Raw genomic sequence first — 16,620 nt, forward strand, 5'->3', positions numbered from 1 at the left:
GGTGGCAGCTCCCTTTGTTTACATTCAAGGAAATGTCTAGAAATGACCTAATCTAAGTAGCTACATTTGGCTGTTACTATGTCAAGTAAAAATGGTATTCCATGAAAAAACAAACAAACAAAAACAGAAAACAAACTAAAAACACCTAGTTTAGCTCACAACTAAAAACTCAAGCAACCACGCATACACTTTCCTATGGATGATCATTATACTTCAAACCACAGCATAAGTATTTCATGTGTGTTTCCTATTTCTTCACATATGATATAAAAATTATATATATATATATATATATATATATATATATATATATATATACACACACACACACACACACACACACACACACACACACAAGGGCACACATATATATATATTTGTATATATATGTATATATATATACATATATATATATATGTTTTGTTTTTTAAAGAGAAACTAAACATTTTTTCTTCTCTACCTCCCATTTGCCCTCTCTTTTTTCCTTCTTCTTTTTCTCTTCTAATTTTTTTTTTCTGTTTTTCATGCAACTACATAGAGTTAAAGAATGTCACAAGTTTTAGTACAGTTGAGAGGCATTTTCTTGATTTATGTTTAGGACACAGCATTTTTACCTATAATTGTTTTCCCATCTGTCAACACAGTAAAAACAGTATATATAACATTTAATTACTATGGAAATAGTTTAAACCTCACACATCTGATGGGGTCTCAGGGATCACCAGGGGTCTAAGAACCACACTTTCAGAAGTACAGCTTTAGTGCAATTTTTTCTGTCACATTTTTAGTACCCTAGATATTATGCAAATATATCATAGGAAAAAACAACATAAAATCTAACATAACTTAGATAGACATTTTAATGAATAGTATTATACATAACATAATTATGGCTCTTAGTTATTATGTTCCTTCCAACATTGTGAAAACACATTGAAGGGGACTGCTTTAGTTATTGCTGCGTGAGCCCTCTTTGCCAGGGTTACTAAATCATTGTCATTTAAGAACATAATTAGCACATCTCATTAGCTAATGAAGATAATGACCATTAAAATTCTTTTCCAATTTATGGTTTCCCCTTTATCACAATTTAACAACAATGTCGTTTCAGGGTAGTAACAAAATTGGCTTACAAATGACCCTTATACTAATGAACGAGCAGCACCTTGTATCAAGGAGCAAAGGATTACTTATACATTGCACTCTTAATTATATTATGTAGTGGATTCAGATTGCTGATGACTTTCCAATGTGATTCGTTCAAAATGTTGTGTTTTATCATTGTCATGTTGGGAGGTACAAACCCAAGAGCACAGAATATGACTGTTTTTCTTTAGAAAACTCTATTTATGGAATATAGTTCATTTCTACATTAAAGTAAAGGATGAATTATAATGATCAATGCATATGGACTATAAAGGCATTTCTGAGTAAGTTGCCCTTATTTTTATATAGAGAATGCTCTATTTGTTCAACTCATTTTGTTTTTCTGAAAAAAAAATGTTTTTCCTATTTTAAATGTGAAAAGCACATTTAAAAATATCTTAAATTGAAAACAGTGTTCTAAAAAAAAAAGAAAACAATGTTCTATTGTTAATTATTAACATCCTCAAAAGGATAATCCAGATGGGATAAAATCTTTTGGAGTTGTTGAAATAAATGCATTTACATTTAACAATATAAGTCAAAAAGCTGAATTAGAAATGTACTGATTCCTAATATAACTTTGAGGGTAGTTTTATCAGTTTTCTATTGCTATGAGCAAATTACCACGAACAAAGTGTGTTAAAACATCTATTTGTTATCTCATAGTTTCTCTAAATCAGGGGTCCAGGTCTGGGTTAGCTGGCTTTCACAAGAAGGAAAATGAATTAGTTGGGGCTATGGTACGGTCATGATGGATGCATGTCAAACATTAGTCCAAACCCATAGAATATACAATGCCAACGGCAAACTGTAAATTATGGGCTTTGGGTGATTGTAATGTGCCAATGTAGTTCATAAATTTCAACAAATGTACCACTTTGGTGGGAGATGTTGATAACGGGGCTATGAATGTGTGTGGATACGTGATATATGGGAAATCTCCACCTTCTCTTTGGTGTTGCTGTGAACCCTAAACTGCTCTAAAACAATAGAATTTGACAAAATTGTATCAAAGGAGTAGGGAGAGCTAAGAAATGCAAATGAATCCTTACTGAAATTGTCACTTAAAAGAACTGTTGCATTTAATATATTAGGTACATAGAAATAGCTGAAACAGAGACAAGACAGAATGATTTAATTAGAAAGTGAAATATTTTTAATAGGGGGAAAATATAATAACTCCTTTCCAAAAGGTATTTAAATGACTTTTTCCCTTAAATGTGAATAAATGTATGTGGCACAGAAGATGGGGTTTTATTCGTTGGTGAAATCTCCTGGTTGATGCAGTAGTTTGCAATATGCTAAAAACATTTATAAATTCATTCTCTTTTGCTGGATTTTAAGCAGTTAAATTGGGGGGGTGGGGGCTGGGGGCAGTGTGACAATTAGAGCCAGTATTTGCATTAGGCCATACACATGAAAGAGAGAGCTGCTTTTTCTATGTTAGCAATGGAGCTGAGATGAACTGATCAGTCATATGCTTTGGGCCTCATTTCCAATGGGGCTATGTTAACTTTAGCAAAACATGTAAGTTCGACATAAATAGGTCTCTTTTTGCCCACATATGAGTTTCCCTCTAGTAGAGTTCTAATGCAAGTCTTAAAAACTGTTCCTTGGAAATTCTTGTTGATCCTGAACACAAATCATGCACGCATGAGTTACGGTGTCTCCATACATCCTGCACTGTTAATGAGTGATTCTAGTCCTTGGTAACAAGTCACCTGAACATTGTATCATAACTAGTTCCTAAAACCAAACTTAGAAATCAATCTCATTGGGTTCCACTTACTCTAATTTTAAAAGAAGCCATATTGAAAAGATCGGAGTTCCAAAGTATAATCATGAGAATGTTTGAGTAGGTCGCCTAGGGAGAGTGAAGCCTCTGAGCAGTACATATTCTAAAGGACTTTGGGACTTTTTGCTTTGATAGATCCATAGATCTTGATACACATAATTCATAATCCCTTCCAGTCTTTTCTTTTTTAGCACTTTTGATGATCTAACATACAATACATATTTACTTAGTTCTGCATATATTTTACTCTCCATGAGGGCAGATGACTGGCTCCTTGGTTCCCTGCTGTCTCCCCAATATGAATAATAGAGTTTGGTACCTAATAGGTACTCAGTAAATCACTGGTGAATGAATAATCTATTCCTGTTAACTTATTCCTAAAGTATTTGAGGATTCTGTTTGATTTTCTAAATGTCATTTTGATCAATTTTAGAAAGTAGAGATCACAGCAATCCACATTGTCACTTACCTACTTTGTTAAGGCAATTTTAGCTAACTATAAGAAAAAAATGTTTATTTGTTTATTTTTTGAGAGAGAGAGAGAGAGAGAGAGAGCAGGGGACAGGCAGAGAGAGAAGGGGACAGAGCATCTGAAGTGGGCTCTACACTGTCAGCACAGAGCCAGATGGGGCGCTTGCACTCATGACCCCTGAGATTATGACCTGAGCCGAAGGAGGAGGCTTAATCAACTCAGCCACCCAGTGTCCTACTTTTTAAATTAAAAAAAAAAATGTTTTAGAGAGTTGAGGGACCCCTGGTTGGCTCATTCAGTTAAGTGTCCGACTTCGGCTCAGATCATGATCTCATAGTTCATGAGTTTGACCACGGCATTGGACTCTGCTGACAGCTCAAAGCCTGAGACTGCTTCAGATTCTGGGCGTCTCTCTCTCTCTCTCTCTTTCTGCCCATCCCACCCTCATGCTCTGACTCTCTCTCTCTCAAAAATAAATAAACCTTAAAAAATTAAAAAAATAATATTTTACAGAGTTGAGATTCTAATAGGGATCTCTGTCTCAAAAGGCTATGCCCTAAAAGAGTAAATAAATAAATTAATTAATTAATTAATTAATTAAATTAAAAATAAAAAAAAATCCGGCAATTTAAGCCCCTCAATATTTTACCTTTTCAAAAAGTGCATCTTTCCTCATGATGTTTTCATGAGTTGGATTCTTGATTGGTATGGAAAAATGTGTAATAATTATGCTTTGTATTACTTATAACTATGCATGACTTATAGGATATGAATATTGAATAGTTTTTAATTTTTTTTCTTTCAGGACACAATCACAGTAGTATATAAGAAAATATATCACGAAACAGTCATGAAGTGACTTATAAGGTAAATTTTTTTGTATTATTTCGTTATATAAAAATGTTATAGAAATGTCAAAATTGTTGTCGTACTGTTTCTCTTAAAAAACTTTATAGCTATCTTGATGTATTTAGAGGGTTGACTTAGCAATTCTCTTCTTTGTTTTAAAAATCTCTCTTTAAAACAAACTATTGTCTATCTCCTATTTTCTCTAAGGAATTTTGGAACTCTTTCTCACAGGCACACATTTCAAATATCATAGAACCAGCAAAGGTGCATTGACATTTGGCTGGCTTTTGTTAAGTGTTTTTCTAAATTTTCTTTTAAGAAGGTGAAAGCTCAGAAAAGAGTTCTCAATGAATATATGGCTAGGTTTCCATATTTTAAGAAACTATTTAAAAACCTATTTTTAAATATAATTTGGGGGGCACCTGGGTGGCTCAGTCAGTTGAGCGTCTGACTTCGTCTCAGGTCATCATCTCACAGTTTGTGAGTTCGAGCCCCACATCGGGCTCTGTGCGGACAGCTTGGAGCCTGGAGCCTGCTTCGGATTCTGTGTCTCCTCCTCTCTCTGCTCCTCCCCTGCTCATGCTCTATCTCTCTCTGTCTCTCAATAATAAATAAACAGAAAAAAATTTTTTAATAATGTAATTTTGTATATGGGTGTGCTTGAAATATATACACGTAGAGAAGTCAGATTGTTTCATTAATTGTTTGGGCTTGTCACCAGATGCAGATCTCTTTCCCATTGAACTCTGAATTTGTGTTTTATGACATCTTTAAATGTCAGAGTCTTGAGATTTAACTGTTTCTGGCTATTCCATCATTTATCTGTGTTTGTTTGATAGATAAGGTTTACAATGATAACTCTATTTGAATAATACGTAACAGGTACAGATACTGGAAAATTTCATAAATAGTAGATAAAACTACACCTTCTACAATTTTGGTGACTGACTAATGAATGGCATCTGATCTAAAACTGCCTTGCATTATGACGAACTCCTTCTTGAATTGTTAAATTTCTTATGAAAAGATGAAATGTTAGGATACAAGCTATGAAATCAAAAGTAGTATATTAGTTTATTTTGCATAAAGTACAGTTCATCACACACATTCTGTACAGCTGCCTGGCTTCTTTGGTAAGTGCGCATGTCTGTTTCAATCCTGTTCTTTTATATTAATAGAAAGGTTTAAAAATGCTGATCTATTAGAACACTCAATGCTTTCAGTCATATTCTATTGTTTTATGTGACGTACTTGCTATTTTAGAAAGAGAACTCTAAATACAGATCTAATCTTGTGTTAATATATAGAAAACAAAAACAAACAAAATCGAAAGCAGATTGCATTCCACTCAAATGAAACGAGGACATAGGGCAACACAGTTTTCAAGTGTTAGATACCTTCTGCCTCATCCCCACCTCCTGATGTGCCCTGAATACCCTTTAAGGACCCTAAACCCTTGATCATGTTGGAAACTCTTGCCGAGGGTGAGATTTCCTATCACGTAGATTCGGAATTTATTTGTATTGCACGCAACTTTGTTCTTGAAAATGTCTTTTTGGATGCAAAACCATGTGGGACTAAAACAAACCACACACACATATACACACACACACACACACAAACAAGATATAGAGACAATATTTGAAAGGCTTTGTGGCATACACAGCTTAATTAATTTAATAATAAATAAGTTACTTTATTCTAACTAAATAAGACTACTTATCATCATGAGCATATTCATCATTTCAGGAAAAAGCAGTGGGTTAGTGTGAGTGGGTGTGTTTGTGTGCAAAAGTTTATGTCAATTTTCATTCCCCAGGATGTAATTAAACATAAATACCTTTGAAAATTGAAATATGAATACATAATTTATTATTAAATTGGTTATTGTGTTTATATTTTACAGTACCATCCTTAAAATTGTAGGTACTTGCGGGGCGCCTGGGTGGCTCCTTCGGTTAATCGCCAACTTTGGCTCAGGTCATGATCAGAGGGCCCGTGAGTTTGAGCCCTAAATCGAGCTCTGTGCTGACAGCTCAGAGCCTGGAGCCTGCTTCAGATTCTGTGTTTCCCTTTCTTTCTGTTCCTTCCCCACTCGTGCTTTGTCTTTCTCTGTCTCTCAAAAATAAATAAACATTAAAAAATTTAAAAAAATTGTAGGTACTTGTGAATCACTGAATCATTTGTGTTGCATGTGACAGCTAATATCCCTAGCACACTTTAGGGAAGCCTTATGTGACAGCCAGTAGGATCTGTCAAATTTTATCATCTTATAAGATAATGCTTTTTTTTTCTCTGAAGTTTATTTATTTATTTTGAGAGAGAGAGAGCAAGCAGGGGACAGGCAAAGAGAGAGGGAGGGAGAGGGAATCAAAGCAGGTTCCACACCTTCAGCACAGAGCCCAAAATAGGGCTCAAACTCACCAACCATGAGGTCATGACCCAGGCCAAAGTCAAGATTCAGAGGCTTAACCAATTGAGTCACCCAGGGGCCCCATGTGCTTAATTAGACTTTTAGTATTAGTCCAAATTTCCATGACTTTAGGTCAGATTTAAACATAGATCTATCCAGTGTAAAGAGGCGGAATATGATTATGTTCGTCAAGTGAATTTCATCTAAGTCTATTTTTCAGATTTACACATACATTATTGCAACTTATATTAAAAAGAAAAAAAAAGGAGAAAAGAGAGCTGGAAGAAGAGATTTTACACTGACTTTCTTTGCCAATTAAACTCTAATTATATCTTTACATTGATTCTATGTTAAATCTCAGTTACATTTTGAGTCTTACAAGTTATTCTGGAAAATATATTACAAAATATAACATTTAAGCATTTAAATATCAAGATAATATTTGAATTTAATGAATCAAGATAGACTTTAATATAGAAGTTAATATCCTTTGGGGCGCCTGGGTGGCGCAGTCGGTTAAGCGTCCGACTTCAGCCAGGTCACGATCTCGCGGTCCGTGAGTTCGAGCCCCGTGTCAGGCTCTGGGCTGATGGCTCAGAGCCTGGAGCCTGTTTCCGATTCTGTGTCTCCCTCTCTCTCTGCCCCTCCCCCGTTCATGCTCTGTCTCTCTCTGTCCCAAAAATAAATAAACGTTGAAAAAAAAAAAAAAGAAGTTAATATCCTTTAAAAAGGAAAAATTTTCCACACATTGGATTTTTTATAATTTTCTTCTTCATCTACATCCTTTTTTCTTTCTTTCTTTCTTTCTTTCTTTCTTTCTTTCTTTCTTTCTTTCTTTCTTTCTTTCTTTCTTTTTTCTTTCTTTCTTTCTTTCATTTCCATCTCCCATTTCCAACCAGCAAGGGTCCTTCATAAAGAGCTTACATTTTGGAAGAATGTTCATATTCCACTTGCCTTCTAGAACTTATACCAGGACATCTCTCATCAAAATTTTTTGAGAAACATGATTTTCAGCAAGGCACATGTCCATTTTATTTATTATTTATTTTTAGATTATTATTATTATTTAATGTTTATTTATTTTTGCAAGAAAGAGAGAGACCGAGCCTGAGTGGGGGAGAAGCAGAGAGAGAGGGAGACACAGAATCCAAAGTAGGCTCCAGGCTCTGAGCTGTCAGCATAGCGCCTGACTCGGGGCTCAAGCTCATCAACCGTGGGACCATGACTTGAGCCAAATTGAACGCTATGTGACAGAGCCACCCAGGTGTCCTGGCTTATGTCCATTTTAAATTAATGTTTGAATTGTCTGTGGAGTAGGATTCAAAATCTTCCTGTTGAATGTGTAATGGAGTAGAACCACAAACTCTGCACTGTAAGTTATAAAATAGTTAATAGATGTTTCATAATTTTGAGAAATTATTCACTTGGATAAACAATCAAACATTTTCTCTGTTTTTAGATGAAATGAATGTGAGTACATAATCTATACATATTGATACTCAAAATCTACCTCATATGATTTTCAAGGTTATGGTTATTTTTCATAATTGTGTGAAAATCGCATAATACATATTTACTGGATGAAGATATTTAATATTTACCCTTCCCTTTTCTCGAAATGTGAGTACTAATATATTTCTATCCTATAAATTTCAATAAATGCTATTTCACATAATTTATATGAGATAAAACTATGACACCTCTACTAGATTTTGTTCATTTGTTTCTATCAATCTTTCTTAGTCTAATAAGGATTCTTCATATGATCATATAAAGAAATCAAATAAATTGTATAAATTTCTACATAGCAGCATGTAATAGACTATATAAGACTTTGTTCATTAATATGACTACATATGACATATGGCTAATATTGAGTGCACTCAGTAAGTTACTGGTGTTTGTAAACTTATCTACTCCTCAAAATTACCTTATGATATACATATGATTATTACTTTCCAGAAGAACTGTGGATAAAATCAAACTGGCATGATTTTTATACGACTCTAGACAGACGCTATAGGTTAACTAATTTGAATTTAAATAAACTTAAAGGGATGCCTGGGCGGCTGTCAGGAAAGCATCCTCCTATTGGTTTAGGCTCAGGTCAAGATCTCATGGTTCATGAGATGAGTCCTGTGTCTGACTCTGAGATGACAGTGCAGAGTCTGCTTGGGATTCTCTAACTCCCTCTGTGTCCCTGACCTGCTCTCTTCTCTCTTTCTCTCAAAATAAATAAATAAACATTAAAAAAAACCAAAACTTAAGACAACAAAAAAATTATATCAGAAACTAAAAATAAAAGCATTTTACATAGAGTAGGTAAGATTAACCACTTATGAAAAGCTTCTGAAGCATAAAAAACAAAACAAAAACATAAAGTGATTCACATTTGTGATTACACTTAAGTTTCTTCTTCAATCTTCTGAGAGATTTAACGTATACCTGTAGGGAAAAGCAGCAACAATTGTGGTGTAATTAATAAAAATTTAGTCTGTAATGAAAACATGTTTGTTATATGGAAGTGTTCTAATAATAGAAGATTTTGCTGAGTAATAACACATATTGGAAGTGGGTTGTAAGATCTTTTAAGTATTGGGATGTCTGGGTGGCTCAGTCGGTTAAGTGTTCAATTTTGGCTCAGGTCATGATCTCGCAGTTCTTGAGGACCAGCCCCGTGTCGGGCTCTTTGCTGACAGCTCAGAGCCTGGAGACTGTTTCAGATACTGTGTCTCCCTCCCTCTGCCCCTCTCCTGCTCATGCATGCACTCTTTCTCTCCTTTTCAAAAGTAAATACACATTTAAAAATTTAAAAAAATCGTTTAAGTATTTATTCAGCTGCTGTTTCTGATTAGCATTACCCTTAAAACTTCTTCTAGCTTTACCATAGATGGGCTCAAATAGCAGGTAAAACTGTTAAACTATCTTTGTCCTGACTTCACACATACATAACTACTTATAATTCTGTTTGTTTTCTGATATCTCAGATTTGAGATGATAGTGTTATAGAAAACAAATTGACTCATTTTGGTAACTAGAAATATACACCCCGTATTCACAGTTTTAAAACAAAACATTCTGGTGTATAAATCAATGTTTTCGAAGTTTGGTTAACATGATTCACTTACCTACATTCAAACCTCAGCTCCTGTGATGTAAAACTGCGAATCCAATTTAGATTAGTTAGTACCCTTACTTTATGAGACCTTTTTTTCTTTCCTTTTGATAATTATTTCAACTGCCTGAATGTTATAACTGCTCTATAATTTCATTTCTAATGGAGATTCTGAATACTTTATAAGAGCAGTTTAACAGTTATACACAGAAACAGGAAATAATTTTCAATTGTAAATAGTGACATACCTCTTCATCTGTTACTCTGAATTAAAGCACATTGTTATTTAAAAATAAAATAAAATGGTAGCTAAAACAAAGATACCATGTGACTATATGAAGGTCAACATTTGCTTCCACTTACATTCTTAAGCACAGAGGAGTAAAATATCATCATAAGAGGCCAAACAATAGGCCCGGGGTCTCAACCTGCAAAAGGTCACTGGGATTGATGCTCATGTGTGTTTAGTTTGCACAGATAAAAACTCAGATTTGTAGTTGCCAATGCTGAGATGTGTGTTTTATGTTTCAAAAAGAAGCAATTCTAAAAAAGAACATCAGGGACTACAGTGCTCGAAAAGTGGCCCTCAACATTTTCATCGCTTCTGCTGCCACTTCTTTGGACGTTAGAGTTCATGGCAAAGAGAGTTTGTGCTCAAATCTCTCGGATGAACGCTGTTCTTTTGTCATGTAACCAGTAGATTTATAAGCATCTTCTATCTTCTGGGGGTAGAATCAGGCTGGCAGTTTATAAGGAAGAACATGATTGCGTACTTCCGTGTTTCTTGTACATTTGTTGATGAATTACATTACTTATGTTACTTACAGTCAACTACTTACCCCTTTTTCTTACTTAGTGGTGTCATCTATTTGAAACATGTCTCATTGAAGAAATAACCTTCATACAGTCAGAATGAAATCTATCAGTTCAATATTTAAAATCTCACCAAAAGTTTTAACTTGAAAAAAAAATAACCTCATATACATTTTATCATTCAGTGACCACACATTTAAATATTTTTATTTTATTTTTGAGAGAGAGAGAGAGAACGAGCAGGGGAAGGACAGAGAAAAAGGGAGGCACAGAATCTGAAGCAGGCTCCAGGCTCTGAGCTGGCAGCATAGAGCCTGACATGGGCTTGAACCCATGAACTATGAGATCATGACCTGAGCTGAAGTCGGACGCTCAACTGACTGAGCCACTCAGGAGCCCCAGTGATCACGCATTTTTATAGTTTAATTTACTTAAACCAAAGAGAAAGTATTTGGTATATGTTTATAGGTAAATAATTATATTTTTTCAGAAGATAAAGTGAAAGAATTATCTAGTCAATAAAAATAAATGAATCTTTTGAAGTATAATATCTGTTTGAGTTCGTTGCAAATTTTCTCATTTTGTTTCTAAATATTTTACTTTTGATTTTAATTAAAATTATTTGTTCCTTTTACGAATTATCTACCAGCCTCTAGCTATTACTGTGAAGTCATAAAGCCTACATACTGTGACTTCAACTACGAGAATTTTCCTTTTCCCAAAAAACATATCTTTGACCCACCTCTGACGGTATGCCAGTTCCTTCTTACAGAATCTGCTATCTTCACAACTGTCTTTAACTGACTGTATTGAAGAGAGTACCCTTAACTTTTTGAATTTATATCCCACCTTTCTGCCTCCCTGCGGGTAAACATTTGCACATTACTTAGCATAGGACAGATTAGTAAACATTAACTGAATTGAATAAAACTGGAGAAGCGTGAGTTTAATAGACTGTGTCTCCTAAAACACACAAAGAAGCATCAGAACAGAGGTTTGGTGAGAGGTGAGGAAGGAACACCTTGAGTCAACTCATTAGCATGAGCTAGTATGTTATGTGAATAAATCGTTAGGCTGGATGTTTGGGAAGGCACTGAGGTGAAGGCATGGGCTGTGATGGGCAGGGCTCCACTGGACGAGGAAATAAGGAGAAAGCAGGAAAGATGTCAGGGGCTGAAGTGAGCTCAAGAAAAAGAGCTGAGCTTCCAGGTATAGAGTTAGTTTGGTTAACCCACCATGTGGTATTTCCTTAATTCAAGAAAAATTCCCAAATGCTGGGTATTTTCACTTTATGCATGTAAATTACTATATGCCCTCTCTAAGCCAGTTACTAAGGGATTGGAATACATAATTGCATTTAATATTTAGAAAAATACAATTTTATTATCTCCATTTTATTGATGAGGAAGTTAAACCTAGATTGGTTTTGGGTCCTTCTAACACCAGCCCTTTGCTCTTGACCATCAGGGATACAGGGGTGTTCCGCATAGAGTTTTGTTCACACAGATGTGCCATGGTTGAGGTAGTCTGGTATTTTGAATTGTTGGTTTCTTTCTAATTCTGGATTCATGATTATCTGCTTCACATTGTTACTTCTGCTTTCCTTCAAGTAAAAGACTAGAATTCTATTTCAAAAGCATGTGCACAATCTTTTGTTTCTTTATACATTGTTTTCTGTCTAGAGTTTACATACCTTTCATCAAATTCTTAATAGATCTGTGACTAAAAGGGGTTTTAAAGAAACACGAACAACAAAGGGATAGGAAGAAAATCATACTGAAAAGTGGATCATTTGGAAAGCACAGCTGTGTTTGCAAGTGGTTTCCTAATTACAGTATGTGATAATTGGTATGCACAAATAATGAATAGTCACCTGAATAAAGTTTGTGAAATATGAGCGGGCATTTTTATAAGGCAGATTTATAAACGCACAATATGGCCTCTATGCACATCTCCTAACTTAACTGCTATGTCTCTAATTTGATATTTTATAGAATTAACTCAAGGCCAATCTATGTAGTAAGCACCTGTCCTTTGGCCCTACCTACCACCTTTTATATTTAGCACCACTACTGTGAACCTATGGACATTGTTCATAATTCCATATACTGCTGTTTCACCTTTCTTAAATGTTGGTAGTCATTCTCTGGCTACAGGACAATCACAATCACCACAACATCTAAATATGACCATGTGCTTCTTTTCTTAAGCTCTTGTCATCTGTTAACCAGAAATGATGATAACATTTGTGGTTGATTTATGAATGACCTATTACTCCCTTCTGAACTTTGATTTCATATTGCAATTAAGATGCAGAATCAAGTGATAACTCAAATCCTGAGAATGTCTGTTCTACAATAGGGCCATCAGGTTTTAATTGTGCTTTATATGTGATTTTTTTTTAATGTTTATTTATTTTGAGAGAGCAAGAACACGTACGCGTGGAGGAGGGGCAGAGAAAAAGGGAGGAAGAGAATCTCAAAGAGGCTCCACACTGACAGTGCAGAGCCCCAAGTGGGGTTAGATCCCACAAACCATGAGATCATGACCTGAGCAGAAATCAAGAGTCAGACGCTTAACAAATGGAGCTAGCTACACAGGAGCCCCTGTGATGTGTTTTTATGTGTTGTGGGGAATGTTTAAATAGGGGCTTGTGATCTATCTCAAGTCATGCTATTCAATGTCATGCGGTTTTTTGTTTGTTTGTTTGTTTTTGTTTTTTTTGCATAATTACAATATCAGGTGCTGTGCAAGGCACTGCAATGTACATTTGTCATCTTGCTGAGTGTTTTCAATGTTCTAAGATAAGTATTAATATCCCTTTTTTCTTAAGGTGATATATTAAACAACTCAGTCTGGATCAGGTGGACATTCACGCTTTGGTTTTCTGGATATAATTTTGGAACTTTCTCTTTTATCATGACTGGCCTGTTGAGCATCTATTCTTTTTACCTTCCCCATTGCTGTGGTTTCTATTTTAGCTCAGAAAAATAAATTGTTTCTGGGCACATTTGTTTTGGGATTCAAATCCAGGAATATATATGGGCATATAAAAATGTTTTAGAACCTCTTTTGATATAGCTTCACTTGTTTTAAGCTAGAATATACTACAGAAGAATGCCATCTATTTCAATATTATTGCAAAAATGGTGTTTCCAGATTGTTTTATAAGAAGGTAAAATAAAGTTTGGGACCGATTTTAGCATGAGTGTAGGTTTTATTTATTAAGCCTGCTCTACAAGAACAAGAAAAAGCCATTGTGCTGAGCTGAAGACATATCTACTAACAAATGGCCATTTAGTTCTGATTTAATGTAACTCCTGGGCACCAGTAAATCCACTGATGCAATACCAAGCCAAAACATAAGATCTTTAAGTTTTGAGGCTTCCTGTCAAACTGTTGCTTAATGCAGTCATACTCAGACATTAAATCTGCTGTTTAAAGACTAAGTAAATTAAAAAAAAAAAAAAGATGAGTTATCTGTATTTTTTTTTTGGCCTTGATATGGGAAATTAACCAGGTTCTTCATTCATTCCACTGATGTATGATTTTAAATGTTGGGTGGAGATAAAACTGCCTTACAAGTGACAAAGACAAAGTTTATTTGATAAATAACATAGTACATTATGTAAAGTCATTACAATTCAAATACATTCAATCATTTTTTCTTATTGCAGAAGTTTTGAAAATAATAAAGTGTCAAGAAACAACATTTGTATGTATTTGTCATAACTTTATTATTTTCATGTTCACCTGGTCCAACACATAAAATCCTACCAATTTTTCTTAAAACTATCAATATTGAGATTTTCTGATCATTGTAGAAGTAGGCAATTTATTTGATTATCTTCTGACTGTTCTTTTCCACTATGTAAATGATGAAGCTAGTCTGAAGTGGATTGTCTCATTGGGACAATTGAGTATCTCATAACCATATCAGAGATCCTTTTTAACAACAACAACAACAACAACAAAGATTTGATTGATGGCCTGATTCTGAAAAGTCTTCTTTTACTTTAAATTAAATCATGAAAAATAAAATTTCAAAAATAAAATTCAGCACCCCTCAATAGAAGCTGTTATTAGATAGTATGTTGCCAGTCATGTATGGTAGATTATATTTAGTTATTTTCTCAATCATATGTTGAAATTGTCTTAAATGGGATATTTATGTTCTGAGCAAAATATCTTAATACTATATAGTGCCCCATACTTCAATCACTGGTGATAAAATTTCAGCTGAATAGTGTCAGAAATCTTCAATGAGGGTCCACAGGGCTAAGCTTTACTGGTAGTTTGACCCCTATTAGGTGGATCATCTTGAGTAATAAACATACCTTTTCTGGGCCTCAGGCTCTTGATCTGATAGTTAGAGGTGGGGGTGGAGGGGATGTTTCCAAAATCCTCCTGGAACTGAAAGTTTTCGGATATGAAGTTTCAGATTATAATGTTAAACATAATTACTGAGTTTGTGTCATGATCTATTTATTTCATTTAAGATTGCTTATTTATTCAGTTATTTACTTAATGTTAAATTGTATTTTCTTAAAAGTTTAAGAGACCATCTCAGTCAAGTTCAATTTTGGACTCTGTTAGGATTCTCTTTGAACAACAAAACTGTAAACATATATTTGGAGACAGAGCTATTTCTATTTAGACAAAGTTTTACATGATAATAAATAATAATTTTATTAATTACAAATGATGTCATATTTGTCATTATGTAAGAAAATATCATTATTTTTTAGAACTTTATGCTAAATTGTTTACAAGAAATTTTCTTTGTATATGGTATTTGAAACAAAAGTTAACTAAAATTTGTAGATAAAACACATATACCAAAACGGTCATAACTTAAATTGAGATTATAAGTAGAATGGAATTTTCCACTGGTATTCCTTAGTATAGTTATAATGCTAGGAATTGACCCAAACAGGGTGTAGATTTACCAGGTGCCTTTATAGTTAGGGCTTGAACTTGAGACAGTTCTAACATATGCAATGTACCCTGTGTGTCCTAAGTAGATCCTTGAATAAATCTGTTGCTTTCATTGTTTCACCTTCTTGCTGACTAATTTTTCACAAATCAGATTTAGGTAACAAATATTTACTGAGAGTTTAAGCATTGCCTCAGAATAAACATGATGTATATATTTTGAAATGCATAAACTTGTCTCTGTGGTGCTAAGAATGATGATTTCTGTGGAGATAGGAACTCATTTCTGCCATCAAATAAGTCTTTATCTCTAAATCCCTCTCGGCCAGGACATTAATAAGCACATATCACTCACACTCATTTCATGTTCAGGCACTCCATCAAAGCTTCTCTTTAGGTTTTGGGACAGACACAATGCCTGCCAGGGCAGACAATTTGGGACAAGACAATTTTTCCCTAATTTGGGACAGATAATATATGCCTAAACATGGTCTCTGGTGTCAGATACCTGAGACCTGGGTTCAAATCTCAGTTCTTAGCACTTATTAGCTATTAACATTAAGATAATTACAGTTTAATGTTATCTACAAAAAGAAACAAAAAACCAAACAAGAATATCAACAACATGGTTTGTTGAGAAGTTAATAAATTAATAATGCAACACCTGACCCATATAAACATCACAGTTAAGATGTCTTTTTATTTTTTTTTTAATTTTTATTTATTTTTGAGAGAGAGAGCATGCACACACATGCACACACACCACGAGTTGGACAGGGGCAGAGAAAGAGCCAAGCAGGCTCCACACTGTCAGTGCAGAGCCCGAAGTGGGGCTCAAACTCGCAAACTGTAAGATCATGACCTGAGCCAAAGTCAAAAGTCCTACACTCAACTGGCTGAGCCAGCCAGGCACCCCAAGAAATCTTTATTTATAACATTTTTTGTTATCACCAATATCTCAAAAGTAAAAAAAAAATAAATATAATAACCATTCTATAAAGATTTACTAAAAATATATAAAATTTTTGGAAATTGTTCCAATTTGTTTTGAAATTAATTTACATTCAGGGAAAATATATAAT

At 34.4% G+C, this 16,620-nt stretch overlaps 1 protein-coding gene across 6 annotated transcripts in view; it reads left to right on the top strand.

Moving 5' to 3' along the window:
- Positions 1-16,620, top strand: part of CDH18 (cadherin 18) — a 1,006,396-nt gene that overhangs the window by 280,713 nt on the left and 709,063 nt on the right. For all 6 annotated transcript variants that reach the window (XR_006702407.1, XM_045441405.1, XM_045441423.1 and 3 more), the window contains one exon: positions 4,219-4,280. The gene's annotated coding sequence lies outside the window, so the exon portion shown is untranslated. The remainder of the gene's footprint in view (positions 1-4,218; positions 4,281-16,620) is intronic.

The sequence above is a fragment of the Leopardus geoffroyi genome, chromosome A1 (genome assembly GCF_018350155.1).
Source record: "Leopardus geoffroyi isolate Oge1 chromosome A1, O.geoffroyi_Oge1_pat1.0, whole genome shotgun sequence".
Classification (NCBI taxonomy): domain Eukaryota; kingdom Metazoa; phylum Chordata; class Mammalia; order Carnivora; family Felidae; genus Leopardus; species Leopardus geoffroyi.